We start from the raw sequence: 18,294 nt of genomic DNA, 5'->3' as shown, positions 1-18,294 counted from the left end.
TTAGCAAGGTTAACGTAACTGATTGAGTTAGTTCTGTTCAGTTGTGTCTCGTTTATTAGTCTCATTAGTTCCTCTGTTTGCTGTGCATTTAAACCTTGTGTCTTGAAACAAAGAGGGAGAGAACAGAGGAGAACTGAACTAATCAACAAACTGACAGAAAAACACTAGAACTGAAATACAAACATGAATCAAAACACACACAACACGTGACAACTATAGAGTTGCCTTTGAAGATTACAAGATGTTTTGAAGTGCCAGATTGTTGATATGCAGCCTACTAAGTATTTATACTGTAACGCAGCAGTCAAATTGTGAAAGTTGTGATTTGCTGTTAATTAGTGGTGTAACGATACATCATTTCGAGATATAAAAATGTGACGATGTGTAGTCTATCGTTTATGTAAACATTATGATTTGCAATATAGTGTTCGTTTTTATGAGGTATAATTTACATATTGGGGCCTAAATGTAAATTCTGTCATCACGTACTCACCCTCATTTCAAACCTATACGATTTTCGTTCAACTTCCAAACACAAAGATATTTTTTTATAAAACATGAGATTTCTGTCCCTCTATTTTAAGTTCATTCCTCTAAAACTTAAATGATCCAAAAATCATAAATTGTAGAAAATCAATCGAGTGGTCTAATCCAAATCCAAGTCTTCTGAAGAGACACGATGGCTTTATGATGAACATAATGACACGCATACTGTTGTAAACAGACTTTCAAATGCTTGCGCAACGCGCGAAAACAACATGAATAAGTAAATGCAGAATAAAAAAATGTGTGTGGGCTAACCTTTTACATTTTGGGAATAGTCATTTTGACATGCTTTCTTGCGATTAGAAATGTAATTGATTGCATTGATCACCTGAAGCGCATACGCGCTGAAACGTCACTTCTCAAAGTGAAAGCGCAAACATCATTTAAATCACCACATCACATGTAGTTTTAGTAGTATGATTATTCAAAGCATTTTAGATGGTTTATTCTTATATGTATAGTGCATTAATATCGGGAGAGGCGGGACAAGTTAGGGTTAGTTTCAATGACATTACTACATTAAACTACTATATATATGTATAATGATTAGGGGTGTAACGAGATCTCATTACATGCCTCCTCTGTTGTTTAGCTGTTTTTATAAAAAATAAAAACCATTGTAAACTACTGTAATCGGCTACTCTGCTCATCCAGCAGGAGTTGTAGCCGCACACATTTCAGCAGGAATCACAGTTCACTGATCGCATGATGATGATGATGAAGGATTCATTGCGCAATAGAGCCTAAGAGTCTGATAAATGTCTTATCTTGTAGAATGCACAATTGCGAATTTGAAAGTAAAACACCAGCTCCCTGATGCGGCAAATTAGGCTGCATACAATAGCCTTTCTCCCAATATCGAAGCCATCTATTGACTGTGTAGTTGTGGATCTGGTCTCTGTTTTGGTCTCTATTTGCACTTTGATTATGGTTGCACTTGCACTTATTGTTTGCACTTAATAAGACCAAAAATGTATTTATTTTTTGTTATTTATACCGTTTTTATTTATATGTTCAATTCGTGGAAAGAAGTTCAATTAGAAGGTCGCACACAGCCTCAATCAGAAGTTCTGGAAGCTAATTCATGTACAGTAAGGTCTGAAGAGACTCATGTGAGATCATACAGGAGAAAAGCCAGTCAGTGGAGTTTGTGGCAACAACTTTTGCAGTGCTTGTATACTGTTGTCTTTCAATGCATTTGATAAGTCATACTCAAAGTAGAGCTGAAATGACATTCATTACAAGCTTATTAGATAAAACATTTAAAAATGCACCTGCAGACTATTTTTCTAGTCATGAATTTTGTCATTGAGGATTTATATACAGTAGTGTGCAAAAATCTCGTCTCGTTCTATTGAACCCAATCTCGTGTCTTATCTCGTCACACCCCTAATAATAATGCAATGGGGTAATATTTGTGAGTCTTGATAATAATATTATTTTAACAATAATAAAGTAATAATAAAAATACTCTTCTGTATTTTGACTTAAAATATCCCAGTAGTATCGTATCATGAGTTCAGTATAGCAATTTGTATTGAATCGTGACATGAGTGTATCGTTACACCCCTACTGTTCATTCCTTTACTTCGGCATTTATGGGGTTAATGCCTTTGATTTTTGGATACGGAAAAGAAAGCACAGAGAAATAGTAAATTAAAAGACATACATACGTGATGCACGCAAGCACAGCACATGACCGTAACACCCACATCTAGAAAACACACACTCCCACCTCTGTAATAAACACAGAGATGTTAGTCCTGTCCAAATCGTTACAAGAAATTGCAGACGTCAAGTAAAAAGAACTGTAACTCAAACGTTGTTTAGAAAACTAGTCCCCCGTCCAAATATGGCTTTAGTCAACTAAAATTTCATGATATTTAGTCGACTAAAACTAGACAAACAATTCAAATGACTAAAATATTACTTAAACTAAATGGTATTTTAGTCAAAAGATTATGACTAAAACTGGTCAGTCTACCAATAACAGAGCAACAGGACTAGGAATGCCTACAAGTGACAGTACAGAGGCTAGCGACATGCAGTGTAGAGGTGACAATCATGAATATATGATCTACTTAGGCGTACAATTTTTTTTTTTGTTAAAAAACTAATTTACACACAGAATCATGAAACCATCTGATGTCAAATATTATTTAAAGTTTTGTGTAATTTAGTGTTAAAGGTCCCATGGCATGGATATTTTATTATTTTATAATGTTTCCTGGCGTGCCCTTATAATGTTAGTATGTTTTTTAGATACATTTTTTTTCATAATTTTGAAATAAAAGGCATTTTTCCTAGGCTGATTTTAGCCTCTGATTTGAACGCTGTTTGAAAGGGCGTGTCTGCTGTGAGACTTCAGTGTAAACGCTCACTGCTGTGATTGGCTGACATGCTTGCATATGAAATAGCTAGCATTACATGCGGAACTCTCTCGAAAACGTTTACTATTACAGCTATTATACACACAAAAGGAATCGCCGGTGCAGCACAGATGTCTACTGATTAAAATATTTATTTAAGGTGCATAACAATAAATGACTAACGTTTCGATGTGGTTACATCTTCATCAGAGTCCTTGGAGAGAATGAGCAATGAAGCCATTAATAAGGATCATCAACAGGTGTGATTAAGGGGGCGTTGGCCACCCAAAAAAGTACATCCCTCTGAACCAAGGTGTCACACTCATAATGAGTGTGACACCTTGTGACACCTTATGAGTGTGACACCTTGGTTCAGAGGGATGTACTTTTTTGGGTGGCCAACGCCCCCTTAATCACACCTGTTGATGATCCTTATTAATGGCTTCATTGCTCATTCTCTCCAAGGACTCTGATGAAGATGTAACCACATCGAAACGTTAGTCATTTATTGTTATGCACCTTAAATAAATATTTTAATCAGTAGACATCTGTGCTGCACCGGCGATTCCTTTTGTTTGAATTGTTTTGTCCTGCCCTGGTTGCACCGGATTGTTTGTGGATTACAGAAGCGCAGAGAACTCTCTTTTCAATTGACTACAGCTATTATACGTTTTTACTATTACAGCTATCGAGATTAACGAATCGTGAGAAGTTTTTAAAGTATTTAGATCTATTCCCATCACATAAAAGGTTGCAGTGATGAGCATTGAGCAGATGACAGTCTGTTGATTGAGCGAATGAAGATCTTATCATTGCAACACAGTTTTTGCACTCTCACTAATGCTTTCACCAATGCAAACATGATGTAAATACAGTAAGAGCTTTGTTGTGCAGTGTAACAGCGTCATTGATTTCATAACGAGTTTTGGTAAGTGTCCAGATAAACTCGCGCTGTGTGATTGACAGCTACGCGATTGGAAATGGATTGTTCTTTGATTACTTTCTGTAAGTATTTTAGTTTATCACAGTTTAAATAAGATTATTTTCGTCCTACTAAGAGAAATGATGTGAAGTTGATATTTTAGTCACTGGCTTGATTTACTGATGCATAAACAGTATTGAACGATTTTGATAGAAAGATTATCTGTCTGAACTTGAACAATTACACATCAGAAATTCACATAACCCACTGGTTCTTCAGAGGCTCGGATGAAGGAACTAAAAAAATACTTTTGTGTTCATTTGTATATTCAAACACTGAGCAACTTCCATGCTTCGCTCATTTGCAAGCCATGATGTCTCTCGAGGAAAAAACAATATCACGCTTGCATAGCTCATTTTCTCATGGGCCGGCCAAATTCTCTTTGCAGGCAAAGCAGAGAAAGGGGAGGTAACCTTTCCTCTTATGACGACATAAGGGGAAGATTCAAGATTCGCACATCTGATCTTTCATTTTCTCAAAGGCGAAGCAGGATACCCAGGGCTTGGTTTACACCTATTACAATTTCTAGCCACTGGGGGACCATAGGCAGGCTAGGAGAACTCATATTAATGTTAAAAAACCTCATAAAGTTATATTTTCATGCCATGGGACATCTCCTTTCACAGATTAAGGCAGAGGACACTAAGTCAGTCAGTTCGGAAGACTGACATCTCGAAGAGAGTAAACACTGGCTCTGTCATTTGTTATAACAACCTGATATGTCAACTACTGTGCCATTCTATGACATGAGTCTGGGTAGGACTGTTTGTTTGACAAATGTTATTAGCAGACATGATAGCATTTTTTGGAATAGTTAATGTTCATTGTACCTTTCAAGATAAATGTCAATAGGGTAAAATGTCTGGTCTTCTTCAGCACCCCATATGCAAATACTAATGAGCTCCTGTGGTCAGGGAAAGGTCAGTGAGTCATGGGGACACAGCAAGGGACCCCACTGACCTGATCTACCACAGCGCAAAGATCAGAAACTGAAAAAAGCACAAGCATGTCTGTGTGTGCCACCTGATGCAGGTGAACTGCTGAAAACACTCAAGATAGAGAAAGAAGATGATTGGAAGTAAAGTAAGCTCTTCTTGAAGTGACTCCTAAAAAAAGATAGAAATCCCTGCTTTTCTTTCTTGTGTGGAACAAAAAAGAAGATATTTTGAGAAATGTCTCTTGAACTGGAAGGGCAAAAAGATGCATTTGCACTAGTGGTGGAACGGATCACAAAATTCACGGTTCGCCACGGATCGGATCATTTTTCGGAACAGAAAAAATAATATATATATATATATATATATATATATATATATATATATATATATATATATATATATATATATATATATATATATATATATATATATATATATATATATAAAACATGCATATATAATGATAAAATAACAAATACACAAATTACAAGCAGAGATGAATACTAAACAACAGTTATGAAGTCTAACAGTGTAGTATACAGGTACAGAAATTAAATTGTAAAATAACACTTTGTTCACTGTAGAAATTATATATAGTTTCATCTTTGTTAAAGGTGTATTTTGTTGTTATATTAACATTAATGACACAGACAACAGTAGGAATTTTATGTCTGTGCTGTCACTTTAAGACCGACTGCACGGACCGAAAAAACTGACAAACATCCGGTTTCTTTCTCAACAGTTCACTTATGACTAGTGATGCACCGATGTGAAAATTGTGTCCGATACCGATTACCGATATTAATATTGCTGTTATGGCCGATTCCGATATTTACCGATGTCGATATCTCTGTATAGAAAACACATTTTTATGATAATCAAATAAAGAGCTATTTTCCAAAACTCATTTTTTTTTTTTTTTACTTTTGTAATTTATTTTCAGAAATGACTGATATTGGGCACCTTTACCTGTGTGCAAAATATGTCATCAGATTTTCAGAAGAAAAGATAAATATTTATATAAAAATTAATTTTTATAAAGGATACAAGTGTGTACTGAATTCACACTATAAATAAGGATGAAAAGGCAATCAATAGGCAATGTCAATGTCTGAGAGTTTTGTATAACATGCTCATTGGGTTAAATGGTGAGAAGTGCTGAAAAACTGTGCTGTTGAATTTACGCCTCCAGCCTAGTTCAACGATTGTGTAGACTGCTCTGTACCTAACCTCTGTCATTAAGAAACATTAAGAAACATCCCAAATGACCCAGATATTTATAAACACCCCTCAGCAATCTCTGATATATATATATATATATATATATATATATATATATATATATATATATATAACCTTTATTTAAACAGGAAAAGTCCCATTGAGACACAGTCTCTTTTACAAGGGAGTCCTGTATAGCACGTGCAATCATAGGTTACAAGAAAATAAATTACAATATAAAATACAATGCAGATTTACACAAAATTTACAAAATATTTGCTTGTTTAGATGCAGTGAGTTTAAAATATATAAACAAACGAAAATAGTGGCTAGAAGTCAATATCCACCCACCATTAATTAAAGCAATTACACATGTCCGTCCGCATATCCGATATTCTTTTTTTAAAAGCAGCTAATGAAATTAGCGCACCAATCTTAAGTCTAGACTGGAGTTTATTCCAGGACGAAGGACCATAGAATGACAGACCCCTCTTTCCTGCTTCTGTCCTCATTCTTGGTACATTAAAAAGTAGTACATCATTAGATCTTAATCGATATGTACTTTGGGTACGAACAAATTTTAAATAAATATAAGACGGCAAGATACCTAAAATCGCTTTATAAATAAAAATGTACCAATGTCGCATCCTGCGCGATTTAAGTGACGGCCAACTTACCATATTGTATAAGATGCAATGATGTGTCTGATAACCAGCATTTGTAATAAACCTGAGAGCCGCATGATAAAGAGGGTCTAGTATTGACAGAGTAGATTGACAAGCAAATTGATAGATGATATCCCCATAATCTATCTAAGACAGGAATAATCCTGCAACCAGTCTTTTTCTTATAGTCCTAAAAAAGCAAGATTTTAATCTATATAAGAATGCCAGAGTGAATTTAAGTTTCATAGCGAGAGCTTCAATGTGTTTTTTAAAGGTAAAACCTTTATCAAGCCAGATACCCAAATACTTGTAAGTATCAACAAGTTCAATAGCTTCATCTTGGAGTGTCTTAATAGCAAGAACTCGGACTTTAGTACCTACGGGGGCAAAATCATTGCCTTCGTCTTTTTTGCATTTAAAAGTAGCTTCAAATCAAACAAGGCGGATTGTAATGAGGTGAAATCTGACTGCAAATTTGCACAGGCAGTCTCAGGTGTAAAGGCACAAGAATACATAATTGTGTCATCGGCATACAAATGATACTGTGAATATTTAAATTCACTACAAACATTATTTATATAGATAATAAAAAGCAAAGGACCTAAAACTGATCCTTGTGGGACACCCTTTTTTAGAATGACAGGGTCAGATGTTACATTCCCATGTCTTACAATTTGCATCCTTTCAGAGAGATAGCTGTGAAACCAATTTACAGCTCTATGACCAACACCAATATTCAACAAGGTTTTGATTAGAATGAAGTGGTCCACTGTGTCAAATGCCTTTGTAAGGTCAATGAACACAGCCATACAGAATAACTTTTTATCAATTGCCGCTTTTATATCATCGATAACTTTTAAGCAGGCAGAAACTGTGCTGTGGCCAGATCTAAAACCAGATTGCATGTTGTTAAGAATATTTTGTGAAACCAAAAAAGTTTTTAATTGCTCAGACACTAAAATCTCCAAAACCTTAGCTAAAACCGAAAGATTTGAGATAGGTCTGTAATTATTTGCATCACATGGATCCCCAGATTTTAGTAATGGTGTGACGTAAGCCTGCTTCCACGAAATAGGCACTGTATCTGTGCAAATGGACAGGTTAAAAATATAAGTGAGTGGTTTCACTATAATTTCTGCTGCCATTTTTAACAAACCAGGATCAAGTCCATCTGGCCCAGCTGCCTTCTTGGAATCAATGTTCTGCAAAACATGTAAAACTTTTGATTCCAAGAATGGCGTAAACTCAAGGATTGAAGAAGAAACAATATCAGCAACCACTTCCCCTGGTAGTGACTGGGATATAGGTTCCGCCAGGAATAGATTATTCCAACATTCCTCCATGTTGGTTTCGCCATGGGGAATTTCACCTTTTTCTACCTGGGAATTATATTGAACAATAGAGGTTTCACCCAATGTTTTCTCAAAGATATGACCTGCCTTTCCAAAGTGCTCATTAAAAGCATTTAGCATATCCCTCTGCTCTGTTATCACAGCACTTCCTATTTTCAACTGGTGGGGGAAGCCATTAACTTTCTTATTTTGTAATGCTCTAATAGTTTTCCAGAATTTAGAATGGTCATGCAAACTAATTGACGTTTGCGCCAAATAGTATTCAGCTTTAGATTTTCTAATAAGCGCTGTACACTGATTTCTAAGAGTTCTAAAAAGACACCAGTCGTTAGCACTCTGTGTTTTTCTAGCTATTGACCATTGATTATTTCTGGCATGGATTAGGTCAGCTATATCTTTAGAAAACCAAGGGTTGTCTCTGTTTTTTATTCTAAACTTCCTAATAGGGGCATGTTTATTTGCAAGCTTTAAGAAATGTTGCTGAAAAAAAGCAACAGCATCCTCAATAGTAGGAATCAATTCTATTTGAAGCCATTTCACTCTGGATAAATCTTGAAGGAAAGCTTGCTCCGAGAAATGCCTGAAACAACGTCTGAGAACAGTCCGACCTTCGGATTTGGGTAATTTTGTACTCCTAACACATGCAATAGCACAATGATCACTCATATCGTTTGGAAAAACACCAACAGCAACATATTTATGTGCTGCATTTGTTAAAATAACATCAATGAGTGTATCTTTATCTAGCTGTGAAGGATTTATCCTGGTAGCACAATTTATAAGTTGTTTTAGATTTAAAGAATCACAAACCCGCTTTATGTTCTCAGACTTCTCAGTCATCCAATCCCAGTTCAAATCACCCAACAAGATTAATTCAGATGAATGAAAATTTAATATCACCTCTGACAGACTAGTGATACTATCATTAATGGCAGTGGGGGGCCTATAACAACCGATGACAATAAGTGGAATATTCCCAATTTTTATTTCCACAGCTATAAGTTCAAATTGCTTAGGAATTGATTTAGAAAGCCGAACAGAGCACTGAAATTTGTCCGAAATATAAACTGCAACACCTCCAGCCCTACCTTTACGATCAGATCTAAAAATTCTATAACCATAAATAAATAAAACATTATCAGAGACAGAAGGTTTTAACCAAGTTTCAGACACTACTACAACATCAGGTTTAGAGATCATGAACCAAGTTTTAAATATATCTAATTTGGGAACAAGACTTCTAGCATTTATATGAAGAAAGCCAAGCCCATGTCTATTACTAAATTCTAAGGGGGTTGGAAGCTGATGTAGACTTTCAAGAAACAAATCTGGACCTGGATTGGTGCTCACATTTCCAGAAACCAGAAGGAGTAATAGGATTAAAATTTTAGAGAAAGATTTCGAAGCACTAGATACCTTGCTATGATGTACAGCGGGCCAATAAGTGCCCCTACAGGCAAACGCATCCAGAAGCAATAATTCAAAAGCAACAGTACATTTTATACCATCTAAAATGAGCACATTATAAAGTGAAGCAGTGGTCAGATCAGCATTTAACTGGCCATTTGACACAGTAAAGAAATCGTTACTTTAACAACATCGTAACAAGTTTTTTGCTTTTCTCCTATTTCTCTAGATCTTTCCCTTAAAGTAAACTTTAATATATCAGTTTATATGCTTATAAGACAATTAAAGCAGTCACCTTGGCAGATGCTTACTCCGAAACATCAAAAACACAGGAGAAAACTATGCACCTTAACCAGCGAACCTTCACCAGCAGGCAGTCAAATGTAGCTTAGCAACAGCAGCGCTTGACAAGCGATCCCCTGAGCCGGCTTACCTCAACAACAAGGAGAGATAACGTTCAGCCTGTCAAACGATCCCTCAGCCCGGTAACACCACTCAGGCCTGTTCAGCGATCCTCCAACCCGGCTTACCTCAGCAACGGCAGGAGGTAACGCAACTCACGCCGATTCAGCGATCTCTCGGCCAGCATAGACCAGCAGCAACAGGAGGTATAACGACACCTACGTTGATTCAGCGCTCCCTCGGCCCAGCTTAGCTCAGCAACGGCCAGAGGTAACGCCATTCTCGCCGATTTAGCGATCTCTCGGCCTGCGTAGACCCGCAGCAGCAGGAGGTATAGCGACACCCACGTCGATTCAGCGATCCCTCGCCTTATCAGCTTAGCTCAGCAACGGCCAGAGGTAACGCCACTCACGCCGATTTAGCGATCTCTCGGCCCAGCTTAGCTCAGCAACGGCCAGAGGTAACGCCACTCACGCCGATTCAGCGATCGCTCGGCCTGCGTAGACCCGCAGCAGCAGGAGGTATAGCGACACCCACGTCGATTCAGCGATCCCTTGGCCCAGCTTAGCCCAGCAACGGCCAGAGGTAACGGCACTCACGCCGATTCAGCGATCTCTCGGCCCAGCTTAGCTCAGCAACGGCCAGAGGTAACGCCACTCACGCCGATTCCAATATATATATATATATATATATATATATATATATATATAATATATATATTAATATAGATATATTAAGTGAATCCCAACAAAATCCCAGTGCATAAACGTTCAATTATGTCCATGGTTCACGTCAACACGCTGAACACTTGCTACGTGTACGTGCTACGTGTAGGCTAGAATAAAGTTTGGCTGCAGCTACAGTGGATATTTTAATTGTTAGCGTGCTTTTCATCCATGCAATGGTGAAACGAAACTCTTCTTATCACTCAAAGAAGATATTTTTCCACCTCCACACAGGCTGTTTTTTTTACTAGGGTGACAATACATCAAGACTTTAGAGTAAAAGCAAGCTGCAGCCGATCGATACTGTATAGGCTACTGACCCGGCCTGGAAGTGTACGTGCATAGCCCGAAGGATGTTAGCTTAATTTCTACTATGTCGCCAAATATATGGTTTGAGCCAAACTGGACTGTTTGGCAAGACGACTGCTGTTCTTTGCAATTCTTATTACGACCATATAACTACATTCTGCCTGATACTAGGGCTGTCACTTTTGAGAAAAATCTAATTCGAACGGGTATCAAATATCAAGCAATGTATTTGAATATATTCGAATATCTACGAGTCAAAAACCGATCAGTCAAAAAATGCGTCATGAAGAGGAAAAAAACATATATAAGTCGCACTGGACCATAAGTTGCATTTATTTAGAAATTTATTTCACAAAAAAACAAAACAATGTTATGGACGGGACAGTTCTCCGTTACGGATATGAGCGCTCTGAAAGCGGCACTAAAAGACTGCTTTAGAACTTTCACAGAGACCTCAAATAGAAAGCACAAAGCCTGTCTTTAAATTTAATTTAGTTTTGTATTAATTGCATCTTAATTTTAATCAATGTTTCATCAACCAATTGCCTGGATTTAAGTAAATATAGTAGAAAATATTAAATCACGACACGGAGGCGCTGGCGCGTGAACCTGGAGCTTGTCTCTTAAATGAAACGAAACTCAGCGTATAAGGTAGCCTACTTGCCTCACAGACCTGAGACATACAGAAAGCTTGAAATGTGTACTTTTAAACAGAACAATTCAAAATGAAAGAAAACAGACTGTTCTCTGCTTATGTCATCCGTATGAAATGTGCATTTCTCTACTTCACTACTGCGAAGATCGCGAGTCAGCATCGTCAACTTCATCTTCAACTTCACACGTCAAATACACAGGAATGATTATCAACCTGTTCACATCGGCCATATTTTGACATCGGAATGATACCGATGTGTAAAAAAATGACCATATCGGCCGATATTATATCGGTGGCCGATATATCGTGCACCACTATTTATGACATAACCGAGAGAATACTTACCGAGACGGGTATTTAGACATAATTTTTTTTTTTTGTGTGTCTGTTCAAGGGCAAGGAAACATGAAAGAGTTAGATTTCTTATTATTAGAGACCAAGCACTGAACATCCGTAGGCATCTATTGAATCTATTAGTGTTCTTCTGCTTGTGAAGTCTATGGCAGCCCGAACAGCTGGGGGGAAAATTATGAATTTTGGCACACAGATATAGCACAGTCTGAACATTCACCATAGCAAATCTGGAGTCTCTAACTCAATCCCTCTAGTGCCACCAACTGTCCGTAGTTGCACTAATGCTAATAACTTTTTACATCATTTTGACATATCAGATCATTATCTAGTCTCGTGTAAATGACATTTAGCCAAGGTTGCAAAGCCGACTCCGTGTTACAAATATGTGAGACCTATCACTTCTGCCACTAAAGATTGCTTTATTAATAATCTTCCTAATCAGTTTCATCATCTCAGCATCCCGGATAGCTTAGAAGAACTCGATATTGCAACAGAAACTTTTAACTCCCTCTTTTTCAGCACTTTAGACACAGTTGCTCCGTTGTGCTTAAAGAAGATTAAAGAAAATAGTCCAACACCGTTGTTGAAAATTCGATTCATTCATTGCTATAGGAGAGGAAGAATTCTCTAAACTCTCTAAATCTTCTAAATCGACAACATGTATGTTAGACCCTATACCGACTAAGCTACTGAAAGAGATGCTTCCAGAGGTCATAGATCCTCTTCTTAATATCATTAATTCATCTTTGTCATTAGGATACGTACCAAAAACTTTTAAGCTGGCTATGATTAAACCGCTTGTTAAAAAAGCGGAACTTGATTGTACAGAATTAGTCAATTACAGGCCGATCTCGAATCTACCTGTCAAAGATACTAGAAAAGGTGGTATCCTCACACCTATGTTCCTTTTTTAGAAAAAAAAAATGACATCTGCAAGGATTTTCAGTCAGGATTTAGACCGTACCATAGTACTGAGACTGCTCTCATTAGAGTTACAAATGATTTGCTCTTATCATCCGATCGTGGTTGTATCCCGCTATTAGTTTTTATACTTTTTAAATATTAGTATTTTGAATCCTTATCCAACCAGGGTTTACATAAGCATTGAGGGGACAGCATTTCCCCATTGTTTCTTTAACGCTTTGTTGCGGTCCATTCAGTCCACACTAGTAGCAGCTGCAGCTTTCACCCCTACAGTATATTCTCAAAAACATGAGGAAAAACGTGCTGCTTGAATGGTCTTTTTTTAATGAGGAATTATTATTATTAATAATTATTATATATTATTATCAGGTTTTCTGTGGATGTGACTGAAGTGCGGATTTTCTTTTTGGAAGCCGGCGGGCAAAGTTTGCACAGAAATGTAAGATTTTTCCCATCCTCACCGACCTTGTCATAAAACTTGTTTAAATGATCATACGATGCCTCCTTGCTGCTTTGTCGCCTACATGCTGCTGTCGCCTCCATGCTTCTTTTTGTTTTGATGATGCATGCGGCGGTGCGACACTGGTGGCTGGTGTTGCCAGATTGGGTGTTTTTCCGCTACATATTAAGGCCTGTTTACGGTGTGTTTTAGCTGGGTTTTCGCATGGAAGGCTCTATAGAAATCTGGCACCCTATTGAACGAAGTTAAAAATGAGAGAGCGTGCCGTTTACAGACACCAGAGTGAACGAGTTCACAGTAACGTTCATCACGCATACAGTACGTTCAGTTCACGTTTGCCCAAAATATGAACGCGTTCATGCACAACAGTGCTCGTTACATCATAAGAAGAATGGCGTCTACGCTAATATTAGTCTCTCTGTTTATCCCGAGGTTTACCGCAGTCCGCCGTATTCAGATCTGATGAAGGACCTGCGCCTGGACGTGACGACAACGCAGTCCTGAAGTGTCAACTAGTCTCTCCCCTGTGAAGGCCTTCCTCCCCTCTCTTTACCTCTCAACAGCTAAAGCGTTGTCGGGATTATTCCAGTTTGTGTGGCTACACGGAAGCGATACAAATTCTGTATTTTAAATTTTAAGGCCAGACAAGTAGTTTGTTGAGGGTTGGTTTGTAGGGAAGGACTACATGCCTGTGCACATATATATTCAAACTCGCATACCTATAGACTGAACTCGTAATACGCATGTGCACGCCATCAGTGTTCTCACAGGTTTGCGTTTTTTACATTTTCTGTTAAAACGGTGTCGTGTTAGCGGCCCCTAAGTTAATAACTAATGATCGTTGCGACAGAAGTGAATCAATCAAAACTAACTTTAGCTGGACAATAACTTTATTCAAGAGCTGCTATAAAGCCAAAACAATCTCTGTTACTTTAATTTCCTATTATCAATGTAAAGCCACTTTGGAACAATCTACATTGTTAAAAGCGCTATATAAATGAAGATGACTAATATATTAACAATGTAGGGACTACAGTACTGTATTGTTCTGAATATAAGACAATCCTGAATATAAATAAGACAACCCCCAAGACAACAATCAAGATGTACCTTTTGGAAAAAGGCTTTTTGATTAAGGAAAATCCTTTTATTTGAAAATATTTTTCATACTGCATATTTTTTATATTTTAATTTTTGTAATGAAAGTATGGTAAATACTGGTAAAATGTACCAACGATCACATTTAAAAATAAACACTTTTTGGCATACCATAAAAATAACCTGTAGCCCATCTGAATTATTTTAAAATTAGGCTATCCATCTCACAGTGAAAACCATGTAGCCTACCAAAATTTCATTACAGTAGAAGTGAAATCTTATTGTAGTTTTGAAATCTGGGTTCCGTCTTATGTTTTAAAATCACGTACGGGGAAGTTTGGTCCTGTCAGCGAGGCACACAAACGTGACATTCTCACGGCTCTTAGATGGTAAGCTTTTCTTTGACTCTGCGTTTTTAAGTCTTTTTGCCTCTCGATCTTCTAACATTGCTCTCTAAAACACTGTATTTCTTGGCACACTCATTTTATGCGTATTTGGCGCCACCTGTTGTTGCAGATGTATTACTGACATGTAAAATCTAGACCCTAAATATAAGACGAGAAAAACACAGAGGTGGACAGTAACAAAGTACATTTACTTGAGTACTATACTTAAGTACACTTTTTGAGTATCTGTGCTTTACTTGAGTATTATTTTCTCTGGGAACTTTTTACTTTAACTTCACTACATTTGAGAGACAAATATCGTACTTTTTACTCCACTACATTTGTGTCAAGGTCCTTGAGTAGAAAGTAGTAACATTAGTCAGGGGTGGCATTTTGGTTGGAAATGAAAGTCGGGTTGAAGTCAGAAACCCAACGTCATATTGACGTCAGCATCCAACGTTGGATTTTGGTTGGAACGTCTGTCCAACATTGGAGATTAACGTCAATTAGATTCTGACATAAACCTGATTTTCATTTTCAGTGTTAGGTTTGGTCTTCTAAATTCAAATCTTGTCATTGTTTTGGAGCACACTAGCTTATAGATAACAGTAAGGCTAACACATTCATACTAAAAGCCCAAAAAAATTAAAATAGAGCACTCTTTGAGGGAACAGCCATTTGGGTGTCCGAAACCATTGTGGACGTTATTGAGTCCACTTATTCAATCTCACATTCAATCCCACTGGAACTGTGCTCTAAACACATGTGATATTGATATGAGGGTAGGCCGGCATAGATTCAGAGGCATAAGGTACTGTAAGTATTACATACAACAATGCAACAATAAGTCAAGTCAAGTTTATTTATATAGCGCTTTTCACAACATAGATTGTATCAAAGCAGCTTCACAGTAATAAATTAAAACAATACATCAATGTTTGTTTCTAGTGGAACGTCCACGTTTGGACAATAATAAAACAATGCATTGACATTTACTTTTTACTTCTGATACTTAAGTACTTTTAAAAACAAGTACTTCTGTACTTTTACTTAAGTAAAAATAGGTCTTTACAACTTTTACTTGTAACGGAGTAATATTTGACCCGTAGTATCTGTACTTTCACTCAAGTAAGGAAGTTGTGTACTTTGTCCACCTCTGGAAAAACATTGTCTCATATTCGGAACAATACGGTATATTAACTAATAAATCAACTATAAATTAACTATAAACTGATTGTTTGCAAATGATTTGTTTAACTGTGTACTTATTATAAAGTGTTACCAACACTTTTTGGACCTGCATACCCGAGTTTATTTATATAAACTGTTGGTCTAGAGTGAATAGTGTCATGTACGTTTGTTGTGGTATAGTTTTACACAGACAGATTATAGTGACACAGCAATCCTCACGTTTGTTGCCCTGGATTTTTGGTTGTGTGGTTCATATTTGCTCTTGATCTTATTCTAACTGTTGCTGACTTAAATAAGTCAATGTGCTATCATCAACAGAATGCTGATCAGCAGCAACTTGTCATCATATGCGCCTCCCATCCTTTCTATTGGTCATGATGGAGTGATTTCATCTTTCTTTTTCTTACTCTAAGTTCATCCTTCCCCCCACTCCCCTTTGGTTCACATTGCAGGTTTATGGACATTCGATTTTTACATTTTTCCTTTCATGTACCATCAATCATCTCTCTTGCTCTCTCTCTCTCTCTCTCTCTCTCTCTCTCTCTCTCTCTCTCTCTCTCTCTCTCTCTCTCTCTCTCTCTCTCTCTCTCTCTCTCTCTCTCTCTCTCTCTCTCTCTGTTTCTCTCTGTTTCTCTCTGTTTCTCTCATTCTCTTTCTCTCATTCTCTTTCTTTCACCACTGTGAAGAGTATGAAGATGAATCTAAGATAAGCCCTTTTCAAACAGGTTTCAGATAAAACTTATAACTCTTTCCCATGAGTCTGTGCTCTCAGACGAAGATGCAGTGAATTACTGAGGTGTTGCACTGTACCATAGGTGTACCATAGCTCTATGTGGAAATGCGGTAAACTGTCCACAACAATGTTAGAAATTATGAGAATGTGCAAGTGAACTTGGCGCACATTGCATTCCCAAATACATGCTGTATCGCAGCACAAAAAGAGGTCACGAGTCAAGTCATCTTCATTTATAGAGCGCTTTTAACAATGTAGATTGTTCCTAAGCAGCTTTACAGTGATAATAGGACATTAAAGTAAAGTGTTTTGGCTTTATAGCAGCTCTAGAATAAAGTTATTGTCCAGCTAAAGTTAGTTTGATTGATTCACTTCTGCCGCTAACACGACACCATTTTAACAGAAAACTCTTAAGTTCTTCCTGCGCAAACTTCAAAAACGATGGCGTGCACATGCGTATTATTAGTTCAGTCTATAGTATACACGTTTGAATATATGTGCGCAGGCGTGTAGTCCTTCCTTACAAATCAACCCTTAACATACAACTTGTCTGGCCTTAAAATTTATAATACAGAATTTTTATCGCTTCCACGTAGCCACGCGAACCGAGATTATCCCGACAACGCTTTATCTGTAGATAGGTAAAGGGAGGGGAGGGAGGCCTTCATAGGGAAGAGCTTAGTTGACATTTCAGGACTGCGCTGTCGTCGCGTCTAGCTTTGAACTGACAGAGTGTGTCTGCTTCCCGGACAATGTTAGGAAGACTGTTCCAAAGTTTTGGTGCTAAATAGGAAAAGGATCTACCGCCAGCAGTCGATTTTGATATTCTAGGTATTATCAACTGATGCTTTGCCAAAGCAATGGTGCAAAACAAAGTTTGGAATGTCATAGGTAAAAATTGAGACATTTGTATTTTTGGTTAAACTATGCATGATTAATCGTTAAAAGATTGCGATCTCGATTCAAACTTCCATGCGATCTCATTCCTAAATGTCAACTATTCGCCTGTGTCTATTAAACCTTCGACAAAATCACACTGGCACATTTAAATCTGTGTTACAAATATTCATATTATCGTAGAAGTACTTATTTTTTTTCGGATATAAACACTGATATCTACGGTAGCTATCAAAATAGAGCAAATCAGCTTTTGAAAGTAACTTGGCGCTTCAAATAACGATTGTATCGATTACATTGTTACGCCACCAGGTGGCGACAAGTGATTCGTTAAAAAATGCTGATTCATCCAGTATTGAAACTAGTGAAGTATTTATAAGTGAGTTTTTTTTAAGGCGACTGTTATTTTAGAGCGTATTATTTCCTTGGTGACGCGTCTTGCAGCCACACTATGACAGAACATATTGTAACAAATTATTATTATTATTAAAATATTGTATCAAATAATTTTTTTATTATATATGCCATATATTAATATTTATAACCGCTACAATGAGCTGTGTACACGCAAGTGATGGGATTTCGGGTGGACGAGCACCACTTGCACACCGTCGCTTTGCCGCTACTTTAACCACCACTGATTTGCCGCTTTCCATTTGTCTCTCATTGAAAAGGAACTA

The 18,294-nt window shown here is 37.3% G+C and overlaps 1 protein-coding gene across 1 annotated transcript in view; it reads left to right on the top strand.

Annotated features, from left to right (window-relative positions):
- Positions 1-18,294, top strand: part of rptor (regulatory associated protein of MTOR, complex 1) — a 425,184-nt gene that overhangs the window by 34,873 nt on the left and 372,017 nt on the right. The gene's annotated exons all lie outside the window — the stretch shown is intronic.

The sequence above is a fragment of the Scardinius erythrophthalmus genome (genome assembly GCF_964197995.2).
Source record: "Scardinius erythrophthalmus genome assembly, chromosome: 12".
NCBI classification, from domain to species: Eukaryota; Metazoa; Chordata; class Actinopteri; order Cypriniformes; family Leuciscidae; genus Scardinius; species Scardinius erythrophthalmus.
Note: the sequence above shows the minus strand (reverse complement) of the source record. Positions and strands in the feature narration are given on the sequence as shown.